The sequence below is a fragment of the Bombus impatiens genome, unplaced genomic scaffold, assembly GCF_000188095.3.
Source record: "Bombus impatiens unplaced genomic scaffold, BIMP_2.2 scf_0843, whole genome shotgun sequence".
Lineage (NCBI taxonomy): Eukaryota > Metazoa > Arthropoda > Insecta > Hymenoptera > Apidae > Bombus > Bombus impatiens.
Genome location: NT_177262.1, coordinates 249,293 through 261,731, shown reverse-complemented (window position 1 = coordinate 261,731; position 12,439 = coordinate 249,293). Strand labels below are relative to the sequence as shown.

Sequence of the window (12,439 nt, the reverse complement as noted above, 5' to 3'; positions counted from 1 at the left end):
CAGAGTTTCACTGAAACTCGGACCGTCGACAAAAATCCTATTTCACGCGAAGGGTGGAAGTATGTTTTTGCGAGACTCGCTACTGAAATTTCGGAATTTCGATATTTCGATTTTCAAATCATGTTCCGTTCGAAAAAGTGAGAGAATTCTTTCGAAAGGATAAAAAAAAGAAAAAATAGAGGCAAAGGCAAGCGAATCAGGACGATTCAGATCTTCCAAGATTCGAGTTATCTTGGACATGCGACCTGCGACGTCGTTTACGGAAGAACCGTTCCCGCTGAAGAGCCACTTTTTTACTCGAAGTGACTGTACTCAAAGTGTCACGAAGAAGATCACGCCCTGGCCTCAGAGTTCGATTCTGTCTCGACTGATTAGCTCTTTTATCCTCGACGACTTCCTTCTCGCCGAACGAATTACTTCCAACTTTTCTGCCTCAAAGAACCGAATGCCTCGAGAGTATCGAAATTCCAAACTTCCACTTTGAAAGAAATAAAATCCTTACATGCGTTATATAAAATATGATAAGTATCGTTTTGTCGATGTTTTAATTTTTAGACAGTCGATTACGCGAGCGCAAAACAAGTGAAATATTTTAACCGTCAGAAATAGCAGCTATTTTTATCCATATCCATACTCTAAATGTTGTTAGTAACATTCGATCTTGAATAACAACGCAGAAAGAACAAATTTTACGTTCCTTCCTCCATTACTCGAAACATAGAAGGAAGCCAATAATCTGCTTGGAACCGAAGCAAACATTCTGGGACGAGCGAGTAACGAGAACCCTCTGATGCGATTGAAGTGCTGGCAGTCTACGTTTCTCGGTCTTATCATAAATTAGCAAGTCTGCCAACGGATTAAGTCGTCCTCTAGGCCGTTTGTCCCGATCGTTTCGTCGGTATGCATTTAAAGAAGGATAATCGAGGACGGCTCGCGACGGACCCAGCCTACGCGGGAAAGGGACCGTCCTCTAACGAGAAAACTTTCCCTCGACCGGCGATTCCGGTTCCCTTATTTTCCAGGGCACGCGCCATCGTTCCTTCTCTCGGGATTCAGATTAAATCCACGAGCACTTCGACTCTGTTGAATCCTATTTCTCTCTCCTATCGCCTGGTCCGACACCTTAATGAACAATTTACGGCTTCAGTTCGAACGACTCTTCTTTACCCGAGCGCTTTTTATCATAGCACTCTTGTTCCACGATTATCTTTCTTTTGTGACTCGAGGGTTGTAGAAAACTTGTTGTTTGGTTGGACTGGTGATCTGTAAGCAAGTGATATAAATATTCTGTACAGATAGAGATCGGAACCGGTGCGTGTGCTTTTGGAACGCGTCGAGGAATTTTCAGTTAAAGGATTCGAGGAAGGACGATGTTCGAATAAATGTTTTAAACCATCGTTACGAAGTTATTCTTTTCCATCTTCCAGTATTTGTTCAGACGTTGCAACTTTAGAATATTTATCGAACTGACAGGCGTTTTGAAAATCGCGGTCGTTTCAGTCATGTATACAAACGAAGCACGAATATTTCGCGACGTTGCACATGGCACTGTTCGTTTTAACCCTCCGGGAGAATTATTCAAGCCAGCGCAGCGGAACGAACGAGTTCCTGGTAACTTATTGTGAAACTTGCCGCACGGTTCGAAGAAATATAGTCCGTGGCTGTAATATGCTTGAATTATTGACTCGTGGCCACCGCCACGTCTCGGTGAAAACTTTCCGTATAAACAGGGGACCGCGAAGCTTTCGTGAGACTGGCTGGAAAATTTCGGAACTTTCCGTCGTGACGAATTCACTGTCACCGGCACATATTTCAATAAGTTTCAACAAGTGACTAGATCGTTGGCGAACTCGAAGAATTACACTATCGTCCATACACGTGTATTTGCGGTAGAGAAATAATTTAGCTATTTCGTCTCTAGAGCGTAATTATCTTTGTCATAGTCCTCCCTGTCGATTTTAATGTTAATATGTTTCATCGAAAACTTGTTTAGGAATCTGCGAAGAATAATTTATAGCAAATTGAGTATTTGTTAACTTTGTTAATTGAGTTTATTATGAAAATTTCTTCAAAAAGTAATAGACGAGAATTTACGATAAATCGAGCATTTCTCGATGTGCCTAGCCACGTATGATCCTTTTCTACTTAGGAGTTTGCATCGATTGAGCATTGTCTGACGCGTCTGACCATACACGATCCTTTCCTCCTTGGAAAGAAACTTCTCAGCTGTTCTTCCACGTATAACTTGTACATAATATGAACAACTCGTATATGAAAATCTTCCTGTATCTACATTTCCTCAAGTGCCTAATTATTTCAAATCAACGTGAAGTATTTGAGCGTCTACCGGCTTTCGCAACTTTAAACTCGAGTAGAATTTCGTGAGCAAAGTTCGTAGCAATTGTTCCGTACACAATCTCATAAACCGTCCACAAAGAGCGTATTTGCAACAGTAAAATCCTTAATGCGAGCGTCTTCTTAGTTTTCCATCCGTGTTGCAACAAGCAAAGGCAAAGTTTCGCAAACGAATCAGCCAGAGGCGACAATTTTGTACCACGCAACAAGCACACGCACGTATGGCTAACTTCGTTTCCGGTATTGTGTTCGTCTTATTGTCACCGCCTGCCCCTCCCAGGCTCAGCTTTGTTTCAAAGCAGATGCTAAACCTTCTTAGCCATGTTCATCAGGTTGACAATTTCTGGAAGGTCTGCGATCATTGTATTAAGTCGTGGAACCTCGAATCTCTCTATCGGCGCATCACAGCGCTCCATCAGCGCCATTATTCTTCGTATTTTTTTCGACTATTAATCTCCACCTTTGCGTGGAAAAAATTCGCGTCGCCCAATGAGGTGTACCATATCTTCTATTCGAAATATATAAATAAACGCCACGTTTACAATTGTAATTTAATAAACGATAATTCTGCGATTGAGATGTTCTCAAGATTCTGGTAATCCTGTCATTCGTGTCCACGTCATCATAAAAACTAATCTGTCGCGTGCGGTCTGCCTTGCAGTATATTCTATCAACGTGGAAGCTGTCAGCGAATTGCTCAGAAGAAGCAAACCTTCGTTACGTGTCATCGATAGAGTTTCGCAAAGCGTTCAAAGTAATTTCGCTCGAAAATTAAAATATTTTATGGAAGATTAAATTGACTTTACTCTATAGACGAAGACATTTCCTAAGGGTGGAAAAAGCTGTGTGTGTTTTTCTTGTTTTTTTGTATTTCGTTGGTTGGAAGGGTTCGTATCCAAATATCTTTTCTCCGCAAATTCAACAAGAAAGATATTCCTTTGTCCAGGGTTTCTTGGTAGTCTGTGGTTTCACGAAACCACCAAGGAGATCTGCAAAGAAATGGATTTAAACGTCTGGCGCGCAAAACTCGTTCGATCGTCGCTTTTCCGCGCTCATTCCCGCCCACGAATACGCGTTTCCCTGGTGGAGTTTACAGACGACGCCGTTTCTGAACGACGCTTCGTTGGAATGTGCCGGATGATACGAAACTCGCGATCGGAAGGCATTGTGTCGTTTAGGAGATGGAATTTTCTGTGTGGACTGGCTGAAATTCGGTCGGTTAAAGCTCTTCCGTTTCCTTTCCACGGGTTTACGTGTTAGTCGAAGAATACTGAAAAGAATGCCTTGGAACCAACTACTTGGAAATCGATTCTATTGGCAAATGCGGTTAGTGGGATGTGCAATATTTGCTTCGAGGTTTTCAAAGTGCACGTGCAACTATTTTAAATCTGCAAAGTGTAGATCCGTTCAATTGTCAAATATCTACCTTTCTTTAACAGTCACGATCTTTTAATGTAAAAGAAAATTATTTGAAGAGGAAGTATTTTAAATCATTCAAACGAACAAAAATTGCTAAAATAATGAAATTGTTCTCGGACTCTTGAACTTCGTAGCGCTAGTGTGATTCGCTAGCAACGATTCCAAGCTTCCGATCAATAGCGTAAAACGAAATTGTATTGGCTCGCATCGGGCAGCGATAATCGGAGCGAAAGATGACTGAAAACAGGGTGTTATTCGGTTACATAAATCGGGCGGAAGTGGACCGCAATTCTCCCGGATGCAAACAGCCACCATGGCGGCCGCAAATTCCCTCGTCGACCAGGCGTCACGGGAACGACGCATAATGCATCACCGAAACACGCGCGTCCGAATATGCATCTTGACTGACCGCACAGGGATCGTACCACCAGCTACATCACCGGCAAAGGAACGTGAATTAACCCGGATGCCATTTTCCCTCCCGTTGACGAAATGTCCGAGGGCTGGTTGAGCGGAAGGAAGAGGATGGTTTCGTCTGTTTCTGACATTCTCAACTGGATGAACGAACGTCGCGCCGCTGAACGTTATAATCACGATAACGCAGGAACGAAGACACGTTTCCTATTTAAATGATTGCCCATAGATGGGAAGACCGAAACGAAGTAGACGAAGACGCGTAATAATCGTCAAAGAGTTCTACCATGACATCGAAGAAACCTACAAACTGCAACGATTTCTCACGAAACGCGATAATCGAAAGTATTCGAAGATTACCAATGAATTTTGTAACTCCCAAAAGATTTGTAAATCTAATGGTACCACTAACGATCCAAAATATTCAACAATTATCAATGAGTACACTGTAACTGTTACGTCGGGTGACACTCTACCTAGACCAGACCACACACGTCGGGCCAGACGAGAACCAGATATCCTTACCGCGTACCCTCAATAGTCTTAAGGACCCATCGTAAATTTCAGGAATTTTCTAGCTAAGGTCCTTCAGACCGAACAAATATCTTTTTTCTAAATCGTTCTCTAAAGATTATTGTCTACTACGGCTTGACACGGTTAAGTTAGTTTTTCTCACGTATAATGCTTCCCACTAGCAACTTCCTATCGAGGGCGGCTAAGATCCTTCCTAGTCCACCAACCTTCTTATTATCCAATCAGAAGCAATGTCTGCCGCCCTCACTTTCCTAACTAAAATTGTCATCAACAAATCCGATGGTCCCGTGCGCTAGACACACCCATCATCAGCTTTCCTCCGACACAGAATCGTCACTGAAGTTTACTTATACTTCATCGTTAGAATAGTCAACATGTCGTTACCGGGTTTCTATCCTTAAATCAATCACTTACTTAACTTATACATATGCATCAGTGTAATTATCTTTACAAAGTTGTTGGCAATATAAATTCTATAACCTTGTTAATCGCAGCGTTATACCACCTCAACCACCCCTATTATCTCAACGGAAATCAGGCGATCGACCTATTCGCGGCGTCGATTATTATAATCGTAACGAGAATTTACGACTCCCGTTGACGTGTTTCTTCGCGATTGCGTCTCCCCGCGATTGGTTGAAAATACAGTAACTTTGTAGAAGACTGGAAATCACGTAATCGAAGAATGAGAAATTCGAGGTGCAGCGGATTTGTGGTCGGAAATCGAAATAGTCGTCGTGGCAATGAAGACTATCGCGTGTGTATCGGTGCTTGCATCGCGGGCGATACAATGCCGCTTCGATTATCGATAATCCAACGATAAGAAGTGGAATGGATAATCCGAGGCTGGCGGATAATCCGAAAATCCCTGACAAGAGAGCGCCATGCTTTATTACTATTAGAAGTGGCCGGCCTCTTAAAGTTTCAAGTTTAATCCAGAAACCGGTATAATCCATTCGTGGATAATTGAGTAGCTTGCCGTGACTTCGAGATGCTGCGACCGCGAACCGGATACAAACTGAGACACATCGTTCGGACGAGTTGCGAGAGAAAAGTTAGAATTCCCCGGCCTCTCTGGTTATTGGCCTTTGAATGCCGATCGTTCGACCCTCGCCCAGAGAAAAATGAAATTCCCTACGGTTATTGGTCTCCGACCTGGATAACTGAATTCGACTCGTGGAAAGTCAAATTTCGAACGGTTATCGCTTCGATGTTTGCCTTCCTTAGTCTTCTATGGAAATTCGGGCTGAATCTATGGAGACGTTGATTTTGATGGCTCCAAGTGTTTTCTTCTCTCTTTTTTTTTTTTGTCATAGAATATTTTTAAACGATAAATTTGTGTTTGCGTACTTTGAAACTACAACGTGTTTGATAATTCATAGAATTCTCGAGTGACTTATTTTCCTCGGGATTATCGATCTATGTAACTCTACATTATTATTACGCGATTACTAATTCGAAAGTTCTATTTCTACACAATTCATAAGTTTCCAGCAAATCCTTATTCGCTCGAACGATATACTTTCAACCGATAAAAAGTGTCCATTCCATCGTGTTTAGTCGTCCTGTTTGGCGAGTATTAAGTTAAAACAATAAAACATGACCGAATGCAAGCCGCGTGTGGCTGATTAAGAAAAAAGTATGCTACATTAATCATGACCGCACTTCCGAATCTGTCTCTCCTTCGTACAACTTGCTTTATTGCCGCGTAAACTACGTTTCCATCGTCCAAGACCGGGCGGCTTAATGTACAATCGATACGAATGGCGAGGATTTTTCTCCAGGTTGGAAAACAAGCTGGGAAATCTGGGAAACTTCTGACGTTGTTTCGCAAATTACTGGCCGAGATGTCTAATACGATTTTTTTTAACTTAACAAGCGTTTAACGTGACTCCGATTTTAATTATAAGCCGTAGTACACTTCGGGAAATCGAATTAATTTAAATTACTATTTCGCTGAAAATTCTCGTTTTTTTTTTAAGGTTTCTTTTACTCTGTTCCGTTCTTCCACTATTTTTCAAATTGTTATCCTTTAATCTCGGTTTGCACTTCTTATACTTTCTTGCTTTGTTTAGTAACTTTCTTTTGATCTTAAGCACTGCGAGAGTGACGATTAAAAGCTTTTAACGTACACATCATATAATTGTCAACAAACATGAAGCTTAATACAAAGCTATCGCGGTACGAAGAAGACAGGCGAGTTGGATAACAGTTGGGTTACATTCGAGCGTTCCGTTGCAGTTTCTTGTTTCGATCGTGACACCGACGATTCGGCTGATCGTCTAATTACACGCAACATCGGTAATTGCGTTGCTACAGCTGCTACGCTCGTCTCGAAGTCTCTCGTTTTACGCGAGACAATGTGGCGTCGATACGATGCAGTTCTAAATATAGGACTATTCGATGTCTGTGCATCCGGTTCCAAACTATTCCCACGGATACTGGTATTAATTATTTCCGATAATTCAGAGACTGGCTGGTTAGAGTGGGTTTGTTCGGCTTATTCTGTCGAGTTAATTTAATAGAGGTAAATTGGGGATTTACTTTATGAGAATTGGCTTGAAATTGTCGCGTTTATTTTACGGTGCCGAATATTCCTTTATTTCTTTTACTATAGAAATTTACGAGTTACTTCGGTATTCTATAATAAAATTATTTATCCAAATTGGCATTCTTCTATAGATATTCATTGATTTAAATATTTTCTATAGTATATTAGGTTGTCCAAAAAGTTCCTTTCGTTTCATAAAGTGATAATAGATGAACAACAATTTCTGTTTTATATTATTTTATTGAATTATGTGTGATCCATTTCGATTTATTTCTAATATCATATTCGTATATAATTCAATAAACTAATATAAAACAGAAATTGTTGTTCATCTATTATCACTTTATGAAATGAAAGAAACTTTTCGGACAACCTAATGTCTTAGACGTATTAATGGTTGTAATATTTAATCGATGAAACAATCCTCTATTTAGATCGTATTTTTGTAGTTAAGTTCGGAGAATGTTACTTTGCATAAGCATCTGTAGTTTACTTGTCACAAATTAATCAATGAAGTTGTTGTTATTTCTATATTCAGAGGTAGGACCACAATAGCTATTATTTTATTCTTTGGATAAATCTATCACACCGTTCTGAGCCGAAAAGCCTTTATTGCACTTTCTTACATGGCCTAGGGATAAAAACAAAAGAACATCTTAAACCTATCGATTGTATCAAGAACTATCTTCTAGTTACTATTTATCGTAACTAGCGCATCTGCATATGGATGGCGAGCGCGAGCTCACGTTGTCATTTTCGACAGAAGCAGAGGATAGATGCATTTTTCTTCCGTTCTAGTAGCTTCGTTAATTCCGTATCAGACAATTGCATATTCTTGCACCACTCGATATCGTTCGATATCGTAGTTATAGTAAACCAGCCTCGATTCTTAAATACAGACTTCGTCGATCCTTTTTCGGAACCAACTCTCTCGTATATTTCAATGGAATCAGTCTTACGATAGAAAAGGTACTGGAAGGGGGAAAATGCAGGTAAAAAAGAAAGATGAAAAATTGGAAATCGAAGCGACGCGACTATTGTTACGACGAAATGCGTTTACCATTCGCTTAATTATTCTCCTCCATTAAAGGTGAATTTACATGGTTCACTGTGGTCAAACAATGTGGTTTACTTAACAAAATCGGCGCAGCGAAGTTCAAAGCTGAATGTTTACACGTTCCAATGGAATTGTCCAAATTGGTTCGCTTAAAAATGGCATCGGGACAAATCGTGCGCGTCAGCGTCCAAATAATTTGCAAACGTTAAACATTTCCGAGCAAATTACAGAATAATTTGTTTATTTCCATGTTTCAATTCGAGCCGATCATTCTGAATTAAAAGCTACGTCGAACGAAAGAGAAAAAGCTCCGTTTCTTTTTTCTCGAATGTTTCGTTTCGTTAAATTCTTCGTTGGATTATGGTTGGCTCTAATAATTCAGACACGTTAAATTAATAAAGGAAGACCTAGAGAGAACAATTTGAAAATCCCGTAAGATCGGTAAAAATCAATGACACGCCATCGTGGGTTCTTGATTCTCAACTTTCAGCGCCTCTTTAATTCCTCCGCGTCACGTGTCGTAGTTTAGAACAAGTTCCCCAGAGTTTCCGTTCTTACGAACTTTATTCCCGTTCCACCCAGTTCCTCTTTTTATTTTCTTCAAGTTCCTCTGTTCTCTGTACGTGTATACGTGCAGCGTGTGTATACGTGTATCTACTCAACGAGATCTCAGCTGGCCGAAAGAAGGGGTGCGACAGTTTTGAAGCGTCCCACGGGAGAAATCCGGTTATCGCTAGTGGACCGGTCTCCGCGCCATTCATTCGAACCTTCCACCGACCGGATGATAATTGCTTTAGGAATCAGCGTCTCCAATGTCGTTGCGTGCCCCGGAAATCCCGAGCCCGTCAAATTGGATTCACAAATTCGTTGTCTGGCCCGTGTTGCCGATCAACCAGGTTTCCGCCTCTTCCGTCTATCTGACGGTATGTCGTAGACTTTCTTTTATTTGTTTAATGTATAAACATTCGTGCTTTAAGATTTCGATTATGTTTATCGCTGCGAAGATCTTTTTTGTTGTTGTAAGAATTGTTAATTAGAATTTCTCTGTAGTGCGATCTCTGGAGTATCAATTTGAAAGGGAAGATGCCGCTGTTAATTACAATTTATTATCGTTAGTGAAACATCAACTTAATAATCCGATAGCGTGGAGATTGAAATCGAATCAAGGATTATTTACATTGTCTGCCTCGAGACGACAATCCATGATGGTCGTCGGAGCGGAATAGGCACGGAATAGGTTCGAGCAAGCGTAGATATGGCGTGTTTCTTCCAAGCTGGTAGAGAGTCGCGTTAATTAACACGCTGCGAGGACGAATAAACAAGTACGGACCAATAGAGCTGCTAGTTAACTAGGAGTTAACTGCGTTAACAAACTCGACGCGTTCAACCGAGGCAAGCTTGGATCACGCGAATTTTCCCGTAATTGTAAATTACTGGCTGGCACACGCGATGAACTTTCCACCGCGTTTCCCGATCGGTACCTGGCTGAATTGGTCCAGAGATGGGGATTGAAAGGGGATTGGGGTCGCTCTCATTATCGCTGTGAAATTCCTAGAATCGCGAGCCCCGTGTCCGGGGAATATTAATCGTTATTGGAGAGTCGGCGAAGGGTTAATTGTTAACGTTGCTACCTCGATTGCAGTTGCAAAGAGTTGGCTGAACGTTACCAGCCGAATGGTCTATCGTTTTGTCGTGGTTTCGCCGTTGCGTTTAGCAATTAGAGCTTCGAGTGGATTTCGTTCCCCTTTAGTAGCGTATTTTTTTCCGTTTTTATGATTTTTACGACTTTTAGCTCTCTTTTTTATACTACGAGGATGGTTAACCCTTTCAGAAACGAAACGCTTTTACCTTGGAAGGGAAATTGCATTTATTGTTGAAAAAAGTTGATTATATTCTTGCAAGTCGCAAAAAGGTATCGTGATGGAGAATTAAATTGTAATTTGATTAATTGCGAAACTAAAGGGATGATACGTTTAAAGGGTAGAGGCGTGATTGAATTTGTATTTTCGAAAGTTTTAAAAATTCCACAAAAAGGTTTCAGTGTTTAGAGAATGGAGATGTAAAATTTCTGTACGTCTTAAGGAGTTTCTATAGTTTCTACAATTATGATAAGTGCTCGATGAATCTAATCAGATGTAGAGTCGTGATTGGAGGATGGACCGTAAACCAGACGTAATTGAATCACACTTTACCATAATGAGGAATCTTTAGTATCCATAAAATTCCACTTCATAAAAATTCGATGTGCCTCTAGCGTTACTGACACTTTATTCCCCAAATAACGTTTTACGAAATTTCCTGCCACTTTGAGGAAGACCTACTTAATTTTCAACCAACTGTGATCTCTTTTTATACGTCTATTTCAAGTGGTTTAATACAACCTAATCTTTTTTCTTTCGAGTTTCAAAATTATCTGTATTTGAACAGTTCTAGTACTTTTTCATAAAAATTTAACTTTCAAGATTACTTTTCAGTTTAAGAGTTAATACACAAATCCAATCATAGATCAGCTTTTACGTAGCAAACCTTGTTTGAACATTTCACGAGGTTAAAAATTATCTGGATCGAACAGCTTCGATACTTTTCTATAAAATATGCAGAATACGACCAACAAAGGATTTAACCAAATCTAAGCCATCCCTTACCAAACCTTACCCGTGTATAAATTTATTTAAATTTTGCAGACATATTTAATAATCTTAAAAGCTAGCGATTCGGTGACGTTAATATTTTTCCATTGAATATTAGATTTTTCGTATCGTAATATCATTTCTCCGATACGTCCTTACATTTAAAGATTCGGAGGATCTAGTCAAACCACAACTAATCCTTGTCGATTCCTTCTTATTCGTTCATTTGTATTCGTCCGTATCGGTGTATTAAAAATATTGTATAATTGTAAAAATAACCAGCGACTCGAATAATCACAGATCACGAAGATTAATGTAAATGTATTTATTACCGTAACGTAAATGTAGAAGTAGGTCCTTCCCGCACAAGAAACCCAAGAAGATCCATTCGATTCTCGCTAATCCCTCTTTGCATATTTAATAAGCTTGAAAAATACTTGTAATCGAATAGACTCGACATTCTTCCATTAAATATCAAGTTGCTCGTATCGTGATATAAAAGAGCAGCTTGCCAATCGAGAGATCCTTCCAATCGCGCATCCAATCGTTCTCTTCTTCTCTCAAATACCCTTTTGCCGGTTCTTAGACATCGATTCGCGTCTCACGGGATCGAGAGAGAGAGAGAGAGAGAGAGAGAGAGAGAGAGAGAGAGAGAGAGAGAGAGAGAGAGAGAGAGAGAGAGAGAGAGAGAGAGAGAGAGAGAGAGAGAGAGAGAGAGAGAGAGAGAGAGAGAGAGAGAGAGAGAGAGAGAGAGAGAGAGAGAGAGAGAGAGAGAGAGAGAGAGAGAGAGAGAGAGAGAGAGAGAGAAATATCGGAATCACGACAGACCCGATGTAATACTGTTGATTCTTATTCAACATTTACTTTCAATAGATTCGCTCTGTAGAAATAGCAGACAGACGGGGAAATAATAAACGTTCTGAAGGCGATACGCTCTTTCTTTCACCACCAATCGTGAATACGTAAAACATTCGCGAGCAGGGATCGTCGTTTAGTATCGCTTGATCCTCCTGGAGTTTCCCATAAAATTCTACGGGATCCATCGTGAACAACTTCCTATATCTGACGTCGTTCTCTTCGTGAAACTATCGAGCTTCCGATTTCATCCTTTTCAATAGACGAGATTTGTACCGATGTTTAGTAATAAATTGTAATGGGATATATCGAGATAGTAGATAGATTCTCTACAAACGTTTGCAAATAAATGACGAGTGATTTTCTTTCTGGATTCCGGATTTTTGTAACAAAACGCTTTATTGGAAAATCACGGTACGCGCAAATACAATATATATACATATATATATATATATATATGTATATATATATATATATATGTGTATATATATATACACATGCATAATTTCAGTTCGATTATATATATATATATATCGATTTACGCGCTTTACAGGCATAACGGAAATATTATTGGGTTGGTAACTAAGTGATTGCGGATTTTGTCATTAGGTGGTATTGACAAAA

At 40.0% G+C, this 12,439-nt stretch overlaps 1 protein-coding gene and 1 long non-coding RNA gene across 2 annotated transcripts in view; both read right to left on the bottom strand.

The window, feature by feature from the left end:
* Positions 1-12,439, bottom strand: part of LOC100743760 — a 135,686-nt gene that overhangs the window by 62,644 nt on the left and 60,603 nt on the right. The gene's annotated exons all lie outside the window — the stretch shown is intronic.
* LOC117152221 overlaps positions 6-12,439 on the bottom strand; it is a 20,046-nt gene continuing 7,612 nt past the window's right edge. Inside the window, exon 3 of the long non-coding RNA XR_004462535.1 lies at positions 6-16. This is a non-coding gene — a long non-coding RNA (uncharacterized LOC117152221). The remainder of the gene's footprint in view (positions 17-12,439) is intronic.